This window comes from Neovison vison, chromosome 5, assembly GCF_020171115.1.
Source record: "Neovison vison isolate M4711 chromosome 5, ASM_NN_V1, whole genome shotgun sequence".
Classification (NCBI taxonomy): Eukaryota; Metazoa; Chordata; class Mammalia; order Carnivora; family Mustelidae; genus Neogale; species Neogale vison.
This window is the reverse complement of record NC_058095.1, coordinates 29,316,732-29,332,534: the sequence shown is the minus strand read 5'-3', so window position 1 is coordinate 29,332,534 and position 15,803 is coordinate 29,316,732.

Sequence of the window (15,803 nt, the reverse complement as noted above, 5' to 3'; positions counted from 1 at the left end):
GCCTCTGCCTTCGGCTCAGGTCATGATCTCAGGGTCCTGGGATCGAGCCCCACATCGGGTTCTCTGCTCAGCAGGGAGCCTGCTTCCTCCTCTCTGCCTGCCTCTCTGCCTACTTGTGATCTCTGTCTTTCGAATAAATAAATAAATATCTTTAAAAAAATAGCAGTCAGGTTGGTGACGCACAGAGAGGTTAAGAGATTCAGCAGGGTCACACAGCGAGGAACCTCTGAGCTGGACCACATGGTGGGCCCTGTCTGCACGTGGGGTCTAGGGCTGGCCCCGGCCTGAAGGTGTCATGGATTTCCCTCTCTGCATATCCGATGGCTTTGGGGGCCTGCCCTTGGCCCTGTTCACCCATCAGGCCACATTCCTGGGCCTCTTCTGATGATGGACGATGCAGGTGAAGGCTGCTGAGGGAAATCAAAGAGCACCTGAAGGGCAGGTGAGGCCAGGTGGGCCCCGAGGAGGGCGGGGGTGGAGATCCTGAGGCCCCTGCAGAGAACCCCCCCCCCCCATTACCAGCACATTGTCTCAGGCACCAGGCCTAGAGCAACCAGCCCTGGAATTTCTTGGCCTCATCATCCCAGGACCGAGTTCCCATCCACGGATGTCTGGTCCCGGGCCAGGTTGTGGAGCTGGGTCAGCTTCAGCTGGGCCTTGGGAGGCAGCCACCTTGAAGCTCTTTCTACAAAAATAATATTCAGAGAGCACACTTCCTAAGCAAGGTGCTTCCATGCGTCAACCGTTTAATCCAGACCACAGCCCATAGAGGTGACTGTTATGACTAGCCCCATTTTGTAGATGGGGAAATTGAGGCTCAGTGAAGTTGAGTGGTTGCACAGGTAGGCGAGTGGTGAGGCTAAAATCCTCGAGTTCCATCTCGCAGGCCAGGGTCCCCCTCTGCACCTTCTCCAGATGTGAGTCCCTGCAAAGGGCAGAACCAGGAAAAACAGAGCTCTGAGGGAGCAAGGCTCCTGCACCACACCCCACTGCCTCTGTTGGCATCTTCTCCCCCCAACACACACACCCATAAGAGCTCCCAGGATAAGCATCTGGCTACCACAGACTATACAACTATAACCAGGTCCCAAGCGTTCCACTCATCATCATCTCAGTCAACAGCTCCAACAGCCCTCTGCAAAGAAGGTACTTTCTCCAAGCCTCCCTGACAAGGAAGGAAACAGAAGCACAGAAAGGTTGAGCCACCAGCCCAGTGTCACTCAGCTTGTAAAAGGCAGAGCTCAGGCTGGGCCTAGGCCTGAGACCAAGGTCTTGCTGAGTCCAGATGACTCCCCACCTTGTGTGTGCCCTTCTCTACCTGCCCTCGTGGCTGCCTGTGGGCTCACCCCAGGGGCAAGGAGAGCAAGTAACAGGAAGGGAGTGGGAAACTGAGGCCAAGGTAAGAACTGAGGATTACCTGGTGTTGAGTGCTCTCCCCACATAGTGGCGTCTGCTTCCAGCTCTGTGCAATACAAGGCAGGTGCTGGGGCCCCCAGGAAGGGGTGGAGGAGTCCCTGCCGCATGTCCCTGCTTCACAGAAGCCCCAGGGAATCCTTCCAACAGATCTTTGAGGGAGTTACTTGTATCTCCGATTTACAAAGGAAGAATCTGCAGTTTAACGAGGGAAAGTGACTGCCCTGAGTTACCCAGGGAGGAGGGGGCAGAGCTGGGATTTGAACCCGGAACTGTCAGAAGGCAGGTTCTTCCTTTGCCATATGTTTACGGGGTGCCTTTGGGTAGGACTCAGCATGATGGTGAGCAAAGTTGTGATCCCAAAGACATGGCCCTTGTCCTCCTCTCTCCCAGAATATGTGTAATAATAAGAGATGGAGGGCTCTCTCCTCCTTCTCTTGCCCTAAGCACTACTGGGACTGGAGGACTCTGTCACGCTTATCTCTGAATATCTGTGGTGTATAGTAGGTGGTCCAACATTGACTTGCATGGAGGATTTATGGTCTGTGTGCACAGTGTCCAACTCAACCTTGTGGCAACCCGGCAATGAAAATGTCATTGTTTCCATTTTACAGGTGGGGCATTGAGGCTCAAAGAGGTGGCCCACTGTCTCAGGGGCCATGGATCAAAATTGGGTAGCCAGACTGTAGAACCTGCTTAAGATTCTCCCTCCCTTCCTTTCCTATTGCCCCTCCCCTCCAGACCCCCCACTCCCGCCAAACTGGACAGCTAGAAATGCAGTCCTGCATCCTCCCTGCGCTGGAGCCAGGGAGCCATCCCTTGGGGGATGCTCTGCTAACCCCAGTAATGCACAGAGCCCTGGGCTGTGCTGCTCAGATGCTGAGGGTATGGGGCCTCCAGGGGCAGTGGGGGTTCAACAGGGTTGTCATCCTTCAGGCGGGAGGGTGTTGGAAGGACGAAGGCCTGAGATGGGGTGAGGGGACAAGGAGGGCATCCCAGGCCAGAGGAAAAGCCTCAACCTCTATTGCTTCTAAGCAAGAGCGATGACGTCTGTTCCCTCAGTGGAGATGCTGTACCTCTCCAGACCCAGGCAATGCCTACCATGTCCAGGAAGCTCCAGCTCCCTGGGACACCAGCAGGAATAAAGCAAGTAGCTGACTGTCAGCACGTGATTGTCATGGTGAGGAAGAGTGCTTGAAAGGGAGGTCATGTCACCTGCTGTCCAGGTGGCCAGGACGATTTGTAAGCAGCACCCCCAGCTTCAGAGGGACCAGGCTGCCTCGGGCAAGTGTGGGGGATGATGTTTCTGCAGCCCTGCGGCAGTCGGGCTTCCTGTCCCAGTGCTGTGCGCATGTGGCTGTGAGGCCAGACTGGACTCTGTTCCGCTCCTGGCTCAGCAAGGTGAACTTGGCCAAGCCCCCAGCCTCAGGTTCTTTGGCTGCAGTGAGAGCTTCTTTGTACGGTTTTTCCTGAGGATAAAATGAGATCCTGTCTTCAAAATGCCAGGCACCCAAGAGACACATAGTTCCCTTCCTAGCAGATGGGGAAGCTGAGGCCAAGAATATCTCATTCCCGAGTCTCACAGCCGTTAGTCCTGACTCACACCTTCTTCCAGTCCAGAAGCCTCCTGACCTCCTTTGCTCTCCTCTAGGCCCTTCTCCTCGTCCTCCTCCTCACCAGGTTTGCTGGTTCTAGCCCCCTTTCAGATGTAGCTCCCTTGAGTGTCTTATAACCTCAGCACTCTGTACACAGTAGGTGCTCAGTAGATGTCCTTGCTGATTATGTTAAAGGCAAGGTCCACATCTGGGTAAACTTGAGTCCAATGACAGGTCTCCCCAGCTGTGGTCAAGGTACCTAAGGCAATCCAGAGGGTGTTCGGGGTGGTACCTGGAATAACGCTTTTTTCTGTTAATAGTTTTTATTGATGTGATTACTGTCTGTGACCATTTACTGGTTTTCTACTTGTGGAATATGATAAAAAGTTATTTTAGAAATACATTTTTTTAAAGTTAAAAAATGAGTCATTTTAAGAAAAAATATTTAAGCAAAGAATAGTAGAGATGGTATGCAGGTGTGACAAGAATGATGAAGTTAGAACACAACTACAAGGAAAATATACCAGAAGGCATTGCAAGTTCGAATTCTCAGCAATTGTGTGTGTGTGTGTGTGTGTGTGTGTGTGCGTGCGCATACGCGACTCACTGCAAGTCATGTGTCCTATCAAGTTTAGGTATCCTAAACTTGATACCCTAAGGCGTCAAATCTCTAATAGGCCCCCAGCCCCAGAGCCCCATGCTATTTGTCGACTGACCACTGGAGGGCGTCAGTCACACCAATTCCAGCCTCTGACGAGGGCTCCGTGGCTGTGTACCACCTTGAATGACTTGGAGATGACAGAACCAGAGGGAATTTTGTTGGAAATGCCCAGGTGGTCGCCTGGGATGGACAGACCTAAGGTGGCTCAGACGGTGGATGACTTTGCTCGCTGAGTCCCTGGAATGTGACTCATGCCAGGTGGCCCGACCAGCACAGTGGGTCAGGACCTGACCAGCTTGCAGAGGTGGTCCAGCCAGGAATTTTCTCTAAGGGTCACATTCCTTGCTGATGCGCCCCCCAGAACATTCTTTTTTCTCTGCCCTTCCATGCTGCTTCCTGAGTTGAGGATTAATACATACAGTGACATCCAGGAAGCCCTTGAGGTATGGTACTTTGAGAGGCAAGGATTTGGTTGCAAGTAGTGTATTTGGAACATGCAAGGGACATCAGTAGGCAAATGGGGAAGGGCTGGTGGCCATCAAGGGTGCACTATTAAGCCACTTCCCACAATGGGCAACTGGAGTTTAACCCCCCAGGGAAACAGAGGATGCAAGGTAGAGCCCAAGCCCTAGAATGGTGCCATGGGGTGGGGTGGGGGGGTGAGTAGGGGGCAAGGCTGCTAGCTGTTTGCCCAGCAATCCCGGAGCATCACGGCTTGCACCTGTTCCCAGGGGGGATTTAACTCCCCAAGGCGTGCTGTGGGTGAAGTGGCCTTCCTCAGTTCTGGAAAAGCCCTTAGGCCCAGAGAGGCAGATGCTGGCAGCTAGAATTCACAGGGTGCCCAGGAATGAGAGATGGCGTGCTGCAGGTGGGGGAGGGCTAGGTCAAATGGGGGAGGAAGAGAAATGTCTGGTCACTTTCTCCCCAACTTCAGCCTCTAAGGATGTCAGATGCTGATCCAAGAAGAAGTTCCAAATGCCTTCCAATCCACGCCTTCTTAGATCATTCCCTGAAAAGTTGTCCATTTTTGGTTGGGCCATGTGAGCCCCCTTGGCCTCTGTTTTTTTCAATGGTGATTCTCGGGAGCCTTTACAGGTCAGAGAGCCGGGTTTTCGGACACTCACCGACTTCATGAACGTCTTGTCTCTGGTGCTCTTGGGAGAATCCCCTTCCTGAGCAGACCACCCACCAAAAAGCAGGACAATAACCAGCACCTCTCACTCTGGACTCTGGCCACAAAGATGTTCAGAGCATCACTGCATATAAGATGGTCATCACTGAAGAAAAGCATGCTGGTCCAGCTTTAGGGTCCAGCTTTAGGGTGGACCATAAATATAGTCAAATACAAGAAGCATATTAAGAATTTTTAAAAAGATTTTATTTATTTATTTGCCAGAGAGAGATCACAAGTAGGCAGAGAGGCAGGCAGAGAAAGAGGAGGAAGCAGGCTCCTCGCTGAGCAGAGAGCCTGATGCGGGGCTCGATTCCAGAACCCTAAGATCATGAGCCAAAGGCAGAAGCTCAACTAACTGAGCCACCCAGCTGCCCCCAAGAATTTTTTATGACAAGGTATAAAACTTATGGTATCAATAGAAAAACATTGGATGATAGGGCCCAATGATCCCCACCACATCAAATAAAGGCACCGGGAAAAAAACACTAAAATATTAACAGTGGTGGAAATATGAGCAATAGCTATTTTCTCCTTCATACTTCTCTGTACTTTCCATGTGGGCAGGGGAGCGGGGCAGGGGAGTGGGGCAGGGAGAGCAGGCAGTGTGTTCTCTGTGTATACAGATCGGGATGGAGGAGACTATTAGAAGAGACTGATAAAGGAATGCTTTGTTTCCTCCTGCCTGAGCTTACAAAAGAGACACCTGCTTTACTGTCAGAGGGAAATAGGGCCTTCAGCACCCAATACCTGCGTCTCTGCTACATCATTCTGGTAACTCAGGGCCTTTCCAGCCTCTTCAGGAGCTCCCCATCAGTGGCTGTATTCTCTGCCTGGACTGTCCTTCCAAATGGCTCCCCATTCCCACCTTTCTCCCCCCTTCCAAACCCCTGCTGGCCCCGGGCTAACTCTATCCCATTCAGAATCTGTTTTACTTCATTGCACTGTCATCTCTAGAAAGTTCCCTCAACCCTCCATCCCCAAGCTTCCTGGGATTCCTATTTAACCCAACATGGATCCCACTCTTTTAATTGTGGGTCAATCATCTGTCTCCTTTACTCGACACAAGCTCTCCAAAGCCAAGGCCACATCTCACACATCTCTGTGGCAGGAGCCCTGTACCTGACATATAGTAGGTACTTAATAAAAATTTTTTATTAAGATATAATTCACATGCCATAAAAGTCACCTTTTAAATCTGTGCCATTCAGTGGTTTTTAGTCTATTCACAAGGATGTGCAACTGTCACCACTATCCAATTCCAGATCATTTCCATCACCCCATAAAGAAACCCTATAACCCATTAGCAGTCATTGCCCATTTTCTCCTGCTCCCTGGCCCTAGGCAACCACTCATCTGCCTTTTGTCTCGATGGATTTACTTATTCTGGACATTGCATTCAAGTGGAATCATGCAATATACAGCCTTTTGTGTCTGGCTTATTTCACTTAGCATAACATTGTCAAGGTTTACTCATCATTATGTAGGATATATATTCTGTCGTATGGACATACTAATTTTCTTTAATCCATTCATCATTTGCTGGCCATTTGGATTACTTCTACTGTGTGGACATTATGAATAATGTTGCTATGAACATTTGTGTACAGGTTTTTGTGGGAACAGATGTTTTCAGTTCTCTTGGGCGTATACTCAGGAGTGGGATTTCTGGGTCTTAGCATTTTTTCTTTATGTTTAACTTTCTGAGGACCTGCCAGACTGTTTTCCAAAGCAGCTGCTTCGTTGTATAACCCCACCGGCAGTGTGTGAGGGTTCTGATTTCTCCACATCTTTGCCAACATTTGTCATTGTCTGTCTTTTTTATCACAGCTTCCAAGTGGGTGTGCAGTTGCCAATGGCTTTTGGATGGCTGGATGGACTGATGGATGGATGAATGGATGGATGGATGGATGGATGGATGGACAGATGGATGGATAGACCGATGGATGCATGGACGGACATGTAGAAGTGAATGCCAGTTTCTGAGCTATGAGCTCTGCTTCTCCAGTCACTGAGGCCTGCACCAAATGGAGACACAGCAAACCACAGCCTGCCCTATACTGTGGCTCCAGACACCCATTCTGCCTCAGTTCTGGGTGGTTCCAAGCATGCAGGGGGCTTGGACTCACCGAAGCCCATGGAGAGGCTCCAGATGGGGCAATCTCTGGCACCCCTCTAGGCCTCAGTTTCCTCTTCTGTGAAGTGGAAATAATGAGCCCAGCTGGTGGGAATGCCCATAAATGGCCCAAACAGGGAGCAGCCCACGGTGGGTGTTTCCTGTTTCCAGACTGTTTTCTCAGAAGTCTGTCCAATATGTGTGTCGATATTGCTTCATTCAGTAACTACTGGAAAAGAGCTGGAGAAGAGGGGGCAGTGGAAGTGCGGGAGGGAGAAAGCCTGCAGAGAGGTTCATCTATGGCTGGAAACTGCAGCAGGGGCCGGGTGGTCACTGAGGGGGTGGGAGTTGCAGACATTCCCAGGAGGATTAAGCACTGGCCTCGAGCGGGGATTTCTTCCCAGCCACTTGTAACATGGAGCACTCCTATTTGCCAGATCCCGGAGCCTCCTGCTTAGGGCCTCCTCCCTGGGAGGGAGTGGGCAGACCAGGATGGGTGGGGCTGAGAAACGCTGGATCGAACTCAACCAGGGCTCCACGGGCAAACCTCACAGAAGAGTTTCCCGGATTCCAGGACCAACCTTAATAGACAAGTAATGGCTACTCAGAGCCCTGTAGTGTGGAGGATTTTAAGGCTCAGTAGGAAAAAGTAGCTGCATCTGCCCCAGGGCTCAGGAGTGGGGCATTATAAGAGCAATGACCTGTATTTACTGTTGTATCCCACTGTAGGGCCAGCTCTCCGTGAACAGTTTCTGGGTCTCCCAAGTAACTTGGTGGTTGGGGCAGTTAAAAATTCGGGAGAAAAAGAGGAGAAGGATAAAATAAATTGCTGAAACTACTAGAGGGTGGCAGCCACAGCTGCCTGACCCCTGGAAGCAGGAGAATTATGGAGGACCCCGCAGAGGCTGCTGTGTAAGTTGCCAGATGACCTCAGGGACCCTCCTTGCAAAGGGAAAGGTGTGTGTTTTGGGTGAAAGGAGAATACATGCTTTCTGTTTTATCAGAAGGGAAACCAGAGTGGGCGGTGTATTGAGAGAGTCAGAGAAAATGCAGAGAAACACGGGCAACTTTGTGATGGCCACTATGCTTCCAGCCCTTGTGTCATTTACAATTCCATAATAATTATTGTGTCGTGAGAACTTAACCCCGAGCTAGAGAGACTTCTTCTGGAAGCATCAGGACATCTGCCCTGGCTTGGCCACTTCTGGAAGGTTTTCTGGGCCTGGGTCTCCTTGCTAGGTATCAGCTGACCCATCCCAGTTACTGGACGAGGGTGGGCCCCTCTCCCCAGGACAGAGGAGCAGTGGTTGATAGCAGGGTAGATGTCTAAAAGACCCCCAGAGAGAAGAGAGATTGGGGGTGGACAGGACAAGGGCCAAAGCCACAGTGAGCGGTGCTCAGAGGTGAGGGAGTGGGAGACACATGGCCCCAGCCAGACAATGCAGAGAGAGCCCAGGCCCCGGGGGCAGATGAGCCTGGGGTGTGGAACTACCACCCAGGCTGCTTGACACCAGGACCTGCGGTCCATCTCCCAGCTTCCTTATTGCCCAGAGAATTCTACAATAAACTCTTATTTCCCTGAAACCTGTGGGAGGGGCTGCTGCTTTACTGAGGGAGTCTCCTGTTCCAAGGTAAAAAAAAAAAAAGAGAGAGAGAGAGAGAGAGAAAGCAACCCTTTCACCTGTGTTTGAGGAAGAAGGGGAGCTAGACTATGCTAAGGCATCACAGCGCAAAGTATCCCGATACTGCATTTTCCCGGGTGCTGGGGAAGCAGAACTTGGCCGAAATTCCTGTGGAAGGATGGCAATGAAGGAGGGCACGTGTCGCTGTGAGCACTGGGTGTTGGATGTAAGGGATGAATCACTGAACCCCAATCCTGAAACCAGTATTGCTCTGAATGGGTGGCGTCTGGGGGGCTCAGTTGGTTTAGCGTCTGCCTTCGGCTCAGGTCATGATCCCCAGGTCCTGGGATCCAACCCCATGTCTGGGCTCCCTGCTCAGCGGGGAGTCTGCTTCTCCCTCTGCGCCATCCCCCACCCCAACTGGCGCTCCTTCTCTCCACTCTCAAATGAATAAATAAAACTCTTTTTTAAAAAAACATTGCACTGTTAACTACCTAGAATTTAAATAAAAATGTGAAAAGATAAATAAATCAATCAATAAAATGGGTAATATTAGTTCAGATTTTCTTGGTTTACAGAAATATCTATGTTAATGTGAACACAAGTAATTTAGCATTAGGATTAATGTGAGCATTTGCTTATTTAAAAAAGAAGAAGAAGGGGCGCCTGGGTGGCTCAGTGGGTTAAGCCTCTGCCTTTGGCTCAGGTCATGAGCTCCGCATCGGGCTCTCTGCTCTGTGGGGAGCCTGCTTCCTCCTCTCTCTCTGCCTGCCTCTCTGCCTACTTGTGATCTCTCTCTCTCTGTGTCAAATAAATAAATAAAATCTTTAAAAAAATTTGTTTTAACTTATTCACGAGAGAGAGAGAGAGAATGCAGGAGACAGAGCATGAGCACTGGGGAGGAGCAGAGGGAGAGGAGGCAGCCTGATGTGGGATTCTTTTTTTTTTTTTTTTAGATTTTTATTTATTTGACAGAGAGAGGTCACAAGTAGGCAGAGAGGCAGGCAGAGAGAGAGGAGGAAGCAGGCTCCCCGCCAAGCAGAGAGCCCGATGCAGGACTCGATCCCAGGACCCCGAGATCATGACCGGAGCCGAAGGCAGCGGCTCAACCCACTGAGCCACCCAGGCGCCCCCTGATGTGGGATTCTATCCCAGGACCCTGAGATCATGACCCGAGCCGAAGGCAGGCGCTTAACTGACGGAGCCACCAGGCGCCCCACAGGTCTATGAGTTTTAACGTTTGTGTAGATTCCCATAAACATCACTAGCATAAGCCCTGGTAACCAATGATATATTCTCTGTCCCTATAGTTTTGCTTTTTCTAAACTGTCTTATAAATGGAATCTGTCATATTTTTTATTATTTACTTTTTTATTTTTTATTATTTAAAATTTTAAAAAGTTTATTATTGTCATATAAAACGGAATCTGTCCCAAAATGTTATACAGGGCACCTGTATAACATTTTGGGACAGATTCCTTTCCCCCAGCATAATGCCTCTGAAAACCATCCACGTAGTTAAGTATGGATAGTTTGTTGTTTTGTTGCTGAAGAATATTCCATGTGGATGAATCAATCTATTCACCCACTGAAAACTCATTTGAGCGATTCCAGTTTTTTACAATTATGAGAAGGGCTGCTTTAAACATTTGTGTGCAGGTTTTGGGTGAACGTAAGTTTCATTTCTCTGCATTGAATACCTAGGAGTGAAATGGCTATGTCATGTGTTAAGTGTCTGAGAAACCTCTGAACTGTTTCTCAGAATGGGTGTAGTATATCACAGGCCCACTAATGACGCATGAGCACTGTGGTCACACCATATACTGGCTAGCACTTGGTATTGTCAGGTTTTTGTTTTTTTTAGCCATTCTGATAGGGGCGTGGGGGTGTCTCATCGTGGTTTTGCATATCGCCTACTGATCCACGATGCTGAGTAACTTTCCATTCATTGATTTGCCATTTGCACATCTTTGGTGAAGTATCTGTTCAAGACTTTGTCCCATTTTTTAATTTTGTCATTTGTTTTCTTACTGTTGGGTTCGTGGATTCTTTATATGCCCTGGGTATGAATCCTTTGTCAGATATGTGATTTGCAAGTATGTTCTCCCAGTCTTTTCAAAAAGTTCTTAAAAGCGCCTCTTGTGGGTTGCCGGGGGTGGGGGTTAGGGAGAGGGTGGTGGGGTTATGGACATTGGGGAGGGTGTGTGCTATGGTGAGTGCTGTGAAATGTGTAAGCCTGATGATTCACAGACCTGTACCCCTGCGGCTAATAATACATTATATGTTTATAAAAAAATTTTTAAATGTTTTTAAAAGTGCCTCTTGCAAAGCCAAGTGTTAGATTTTAATGTTAGTGTTAACTAACACTGTTGAGTGTTAGATTTTAATGTAATCAAATTTTGGGTTTTTTTTTTTTAAAGATCATTGACTGGGTTTGGAAAAACATATGCACTGAGTTGACAGAGAGAAAGGGAGTTCAAGGCAAAGGGTTACAGCATGTGCAAAGCCATAGAGGCCTGAAAACTCGGGCTTGGGCTGGAATTCTAAGGAATTCGGTATTGCTGAAGAGGAGCTTGGTGGGCAGGGGGTGGGGGAGGAGTGACTGGATCTTACAAGGAACCAGATCACCAGGGTCCTGCCATCCCAGCACCCTGCTGGGAATGGGCCACATTCCTCAGCAGTCAGGGCAGGGGGCAGGTAGTAGGAGATGGAGGGATGGGGAGGAAAGGGGGAGGTTTTGACCCTCCTTCTCAGGAGACAAAGAGCTCTTCACGATTTAATTAAAATGCCCATCAAAGTTCTCAGGAGATAGGGATGCGTTGGGATGAAATAAAAATAGTTGGAGTTATCATATTAAAACTTAATTTCATTCTGGGGACATCTATGAGGTTCTAATATTAGAGACACAATCCATCACTAAATTCCCATCTGTCCTGTGGTATTGGGACATTTCTGAAGATATGCAAATCCTGTTTTGAGAGGACCAGAGAGCTCTCAGCAGCTGAAAACATCTGTCCCTTGTTTCTCAGGGACAGGAGAACTACAGGAGATGAGAGAGTGTCTAGTGTGTGGTGGGAAGGGGAGAAGGAAGGAAGGGAGGAAGATAGAGAAAAAGAGGGAGGGAGGGAGGAAGCTTTGGATTGCAATTTGCCTAACATAAGGGCAAGCCAAAGCCTTGAATGGACAACTTTTCCTCCAGATAACCCCATGACTCATTTCTTCTCCTTGAAGACTTTATTCATACATCACCTCCTCATTGACGCCAACCCTATTCCCCTTCCTTAAAACGACAGCCCTTTCTTCCCCTGACCCTCCTGATCCCCCTTGTTCTGTCCTAGACCTTAACTTTACATCCTATATTTATTTAGTGTCTGTTCATTGTTTTTCTGCACTGGAAAGAAGGCCCCACGAGAGCAGGAATTGTTGTCTGTTTTGCTCATTGATGTACACCAGTGCCTAGCATAGTGCTGGCCCCAATAAAAATTTGTTGAGTGAATGCACTGATTAATATGGTAGAGAATACATTGTTAATTGCAACTGTTATCACTTTCCAAGGAACCTGGGCCTCAAGGATGGTCCTGGGTGAGTGGAGCCCACTGGTCTGGAGGGATGCTTTATCCCCAAGCACTCAGAAATAAATCACAGGTCATGGAATGAAATACTCTTCTAGCATCAATTCAAGAGTCAGGCCCTCTCCCCCATGTCCACTCCCCAGCTCTGTGCCTACCAGCCAAGGCCGAACCCCACATACTCCAGAATGGTGACAAATAATAAGCACTCTTCAGCCCCATCCTCAGAGTAGCAAAGCAATGTATATAAAAGTGGCTTTTCTGGGGCACCTGGGTGGTTCAATCGGTTAAGAGTCTGCCTCCAGCTCAGGTCATGATCTTGGGTTCCTGGGATCGAGCCCCGCATCTGGATCCCTCCTCAGTGGGGAGCCTGCTCCTTCCTCGCTCTCTGCCCCTCCTCACACCCCACTTAATGCTCTCTCTTTCTCTCAAATAAATAAAATCTTTTTAAAAATAAAATGAATAAATAAAAGTGGCTTTCTTGTCCCTTGCTGATGGCCAAGTGGCTGCCCTGGTTCACATAGCCAGAGAGCAGGGTCTGGGGAGTGGTCAGGAAAGATCTGTACAGCAGTCATCTGCCCGGAACATATTAGTCCACAGCCTGACGTCTACAGAAACTGAGCCTGGGACACTTTCTCTTCCACTACAGAAATAAATAATTTTTGGTCTCAAAATATTCAGGAGTTTCCCAGGTTACTGCCACTGCCAGTACTAACTTACTTAGTCGTTCATAGTGTGAAGCCCGTTTTCTTCCGGAAGCAATAATTTGGCCCTGGGCAATATGAACAGTAGTGAAAACATTTAGAAACATGCAAAACTGGGTTCTTTTTTTCCAAGGTAGTTTCTTGGAAATCTCGTTTTTCCAGCAACAGCTGAAAAGTCTTGGCCTGGTGTGGCATCCTTCTAAGCACTAGGGAGACAAGGAATTTCACAGATAGAAGCAGCCTCCTTTTCCTTCATGCCTTATGCACCTTACACTTGCCTAGAGCCTCTACACCCCTCGATCTTTTACCTCTTCCTCCTGGAGCACAGTCTAGGGACCCTCTCATCTCTGAACACACTACAGGTGTCCAGAATCCTTTTAAAGACTGGAGTCCAATCTTAAAGCAGGCCTCCTATCATGGATGGAAAGGATGGCCTTTTTAACTAACTGGTCCTGGAAAAATGGACAGCTTTATGGAATATTGTGAACTTTGACCCCTACCTCACATCAAACACAAAAATTAATCCAAAATGGATCACAGACCTCACTGGGAAAGGTAAAACAACAAAGCTTCTAGAAGGAAGGTAAGAGAAGACTTTCCTGACCTTGGTTCAGACAGAGATTGCTTAAACACGACACAGAGAGCACTAACCAGAAAAGAAAAATTGGGGACAACTGGACCTCATTAAAATTAAAACCTTCTTTAAAAAAATTAAAGCCTTCTGCTCATCAAAAGACATTGTTAAGAACGTAAAAGGGCAAGTCATACACTGAAAGAAGGTCCCGGCCATACTTACATCTAACAAAGGATTTGTCTTCAAAATATATTACGAACTTCCACAAAGCAACAAGAAAAAGATAAGCAATCCGATTTTTAGAAACAGTAGACAATTTTTCCCTCACAAAAGAAAATATCCAAGTGGCCAGCAAGCATTTATTTGAGAAGGTGCTCAACGTCAGGCGTCATCAAGGAAACACAAGTTAAAATCCACAACACACCTATGCGAGCAGCCAGAATGAAAAAATCGGTGATGCCAAGTGTTATCAAGTGTGGTAAGAAACTTAAGCGGTGAGTGCAAACTGGAATTCTGTTGGCTGTATCCACTAGGGCCACACGTACGCCGATCTTATGATCTAAAAACTCCACCCCTTCCGAGCCACAGAATGAGTCCCTATGTTCGCCAAAACACGTGGCAGCACTAATCATTGTATCCAAAAGTGGATCACCCAAGTGCCCGTAACAGGAGGCTGGAAAACTAAATACATTGTGACACATTCACATAACGAAATTTTTTACATCTGGGGTCAACGCACGTTGCCCCCTATTTTGCGCATGCGTGTCCCTCACGGCTGCGTTTGAGCTGCGGTGGCGGAGCCGAGTAGTCACAGCCGAGCTTATGTGGTCTGCAGAGCTGAGAATCTTTAATCTGGCCCCTTACAGAAACAGTTTACTGACTCCTTGCACACGACAATGAAAAAGACTGGATCTCTACTACACACAAAAATATGAATATCACTGACAAGATGTTGAGCAAAAGAAGCCAAACACAGAATGCATCCTTTACGATTCAGTTTTAGGCAAGGTTCAAAAACAGGCAAAATTCGTTCATGGCGATGGAGGTCAAAATAGCGGTTACTTCTGGGCAGGGAGGTAAGAGGAAGGAGGCATGAGGGAGCCCATGCTCTATTTCTTGGTGGGGTTGGTGCTCCACGGGTGTGTAATCATGCAAAAACCCATCGAGCTGCTCAATTAGATTTTTGTGCACTTTTCAGAGAATACTTTCTACCTCAATTTTTATTTTATTTTTTGATAGAGAGAGAACATGTACGTGGGTGTGAGCAGGGGTGGGGGATGGGTAGAGGGAGAGAAAATTTTTTAAAGATTTCATTTATTTATTTGAGAGAGAGAGTGTGCGAGAGAGTACACAAGCAGTGGGGAGGGGCAGGACGTGAGAGAGAAGCAGACTTCCTGTTGGCTGGATTCCAGGACCCCAGGATCATGCCCTGAGCTGAAATCAAGAGTCGGAGGCTCAAATACCTGAGCCACCCAGGTGCCCCTTTACCTCAATTTTTAAAAAGGAAAAAATGCTGGCCTCCAAATAGGATCTGCCACTGGCAAAGCACAGTGGGGGGTATTTCTACCTTCATCCCCGAGATTGCAGTTGGCCATAGTTCGGCCACACCATGGCCCCTTTCTGAATGGGGCATGCGAAGAAGAGGAAATGTTTACCCACAGACCGCTTAGTACAACTTGCTCCCATCAACCTGACTCCAAATACCTGGATCCAACTGAGGGTCCCAAAAGGAGCCTCCACACCTGGCCTCAAACTTCAGTACACCGACCAATCACCTGGGAGCTTGCTAGTGCTGCAAATTCCTGACCCCTCCTCCCCCAGTTTCCAGTTCTTCTGCGTCCTGGAAGGCGTTATCAACAAGCCCGTCTGGTGAATCTGGTGCACAAGACCTAGAGACCACGATCTAAGGGATGGATGAGAGGATATGAACAGGAAGGCAAGAGAGCTAAATGGCTCCTCGGGCTGAACAGGGAAGGAGCCTGAGGGGAGGATGTAGCCAAAGAGGCGGTGAATGAGGTTGAGGGAGCAGGGACACAAGGCAGTCAGCTTGGGAAAGGGGGTCTGGGGGTCTTCATGAAGTTTGTCTGTGGCGGTGTGTAATGGAAAGCCTCTTCCCCATCTCTCCACTGAGGTGTTGTAAAGTGCCCCTTTCTTAGTAATATGCTATGATGTGTGTTAAAGCGTTGAACCCAGTTTTCCAGGATGAGAAAAGAGACTGTCCAGAGAGACTCGGTCACACCCAGATTTGATAACCATACAGGAAAATGTGTATCGCCCTCCTTCCAGCACTAGGGTCAGTCATTTCCTTTACACTCTCCAGTTTCTTTCATAGGGTCCAGGCTTGAGGCTGCTTCTCCCCATATTCAGGTAGACCCTTG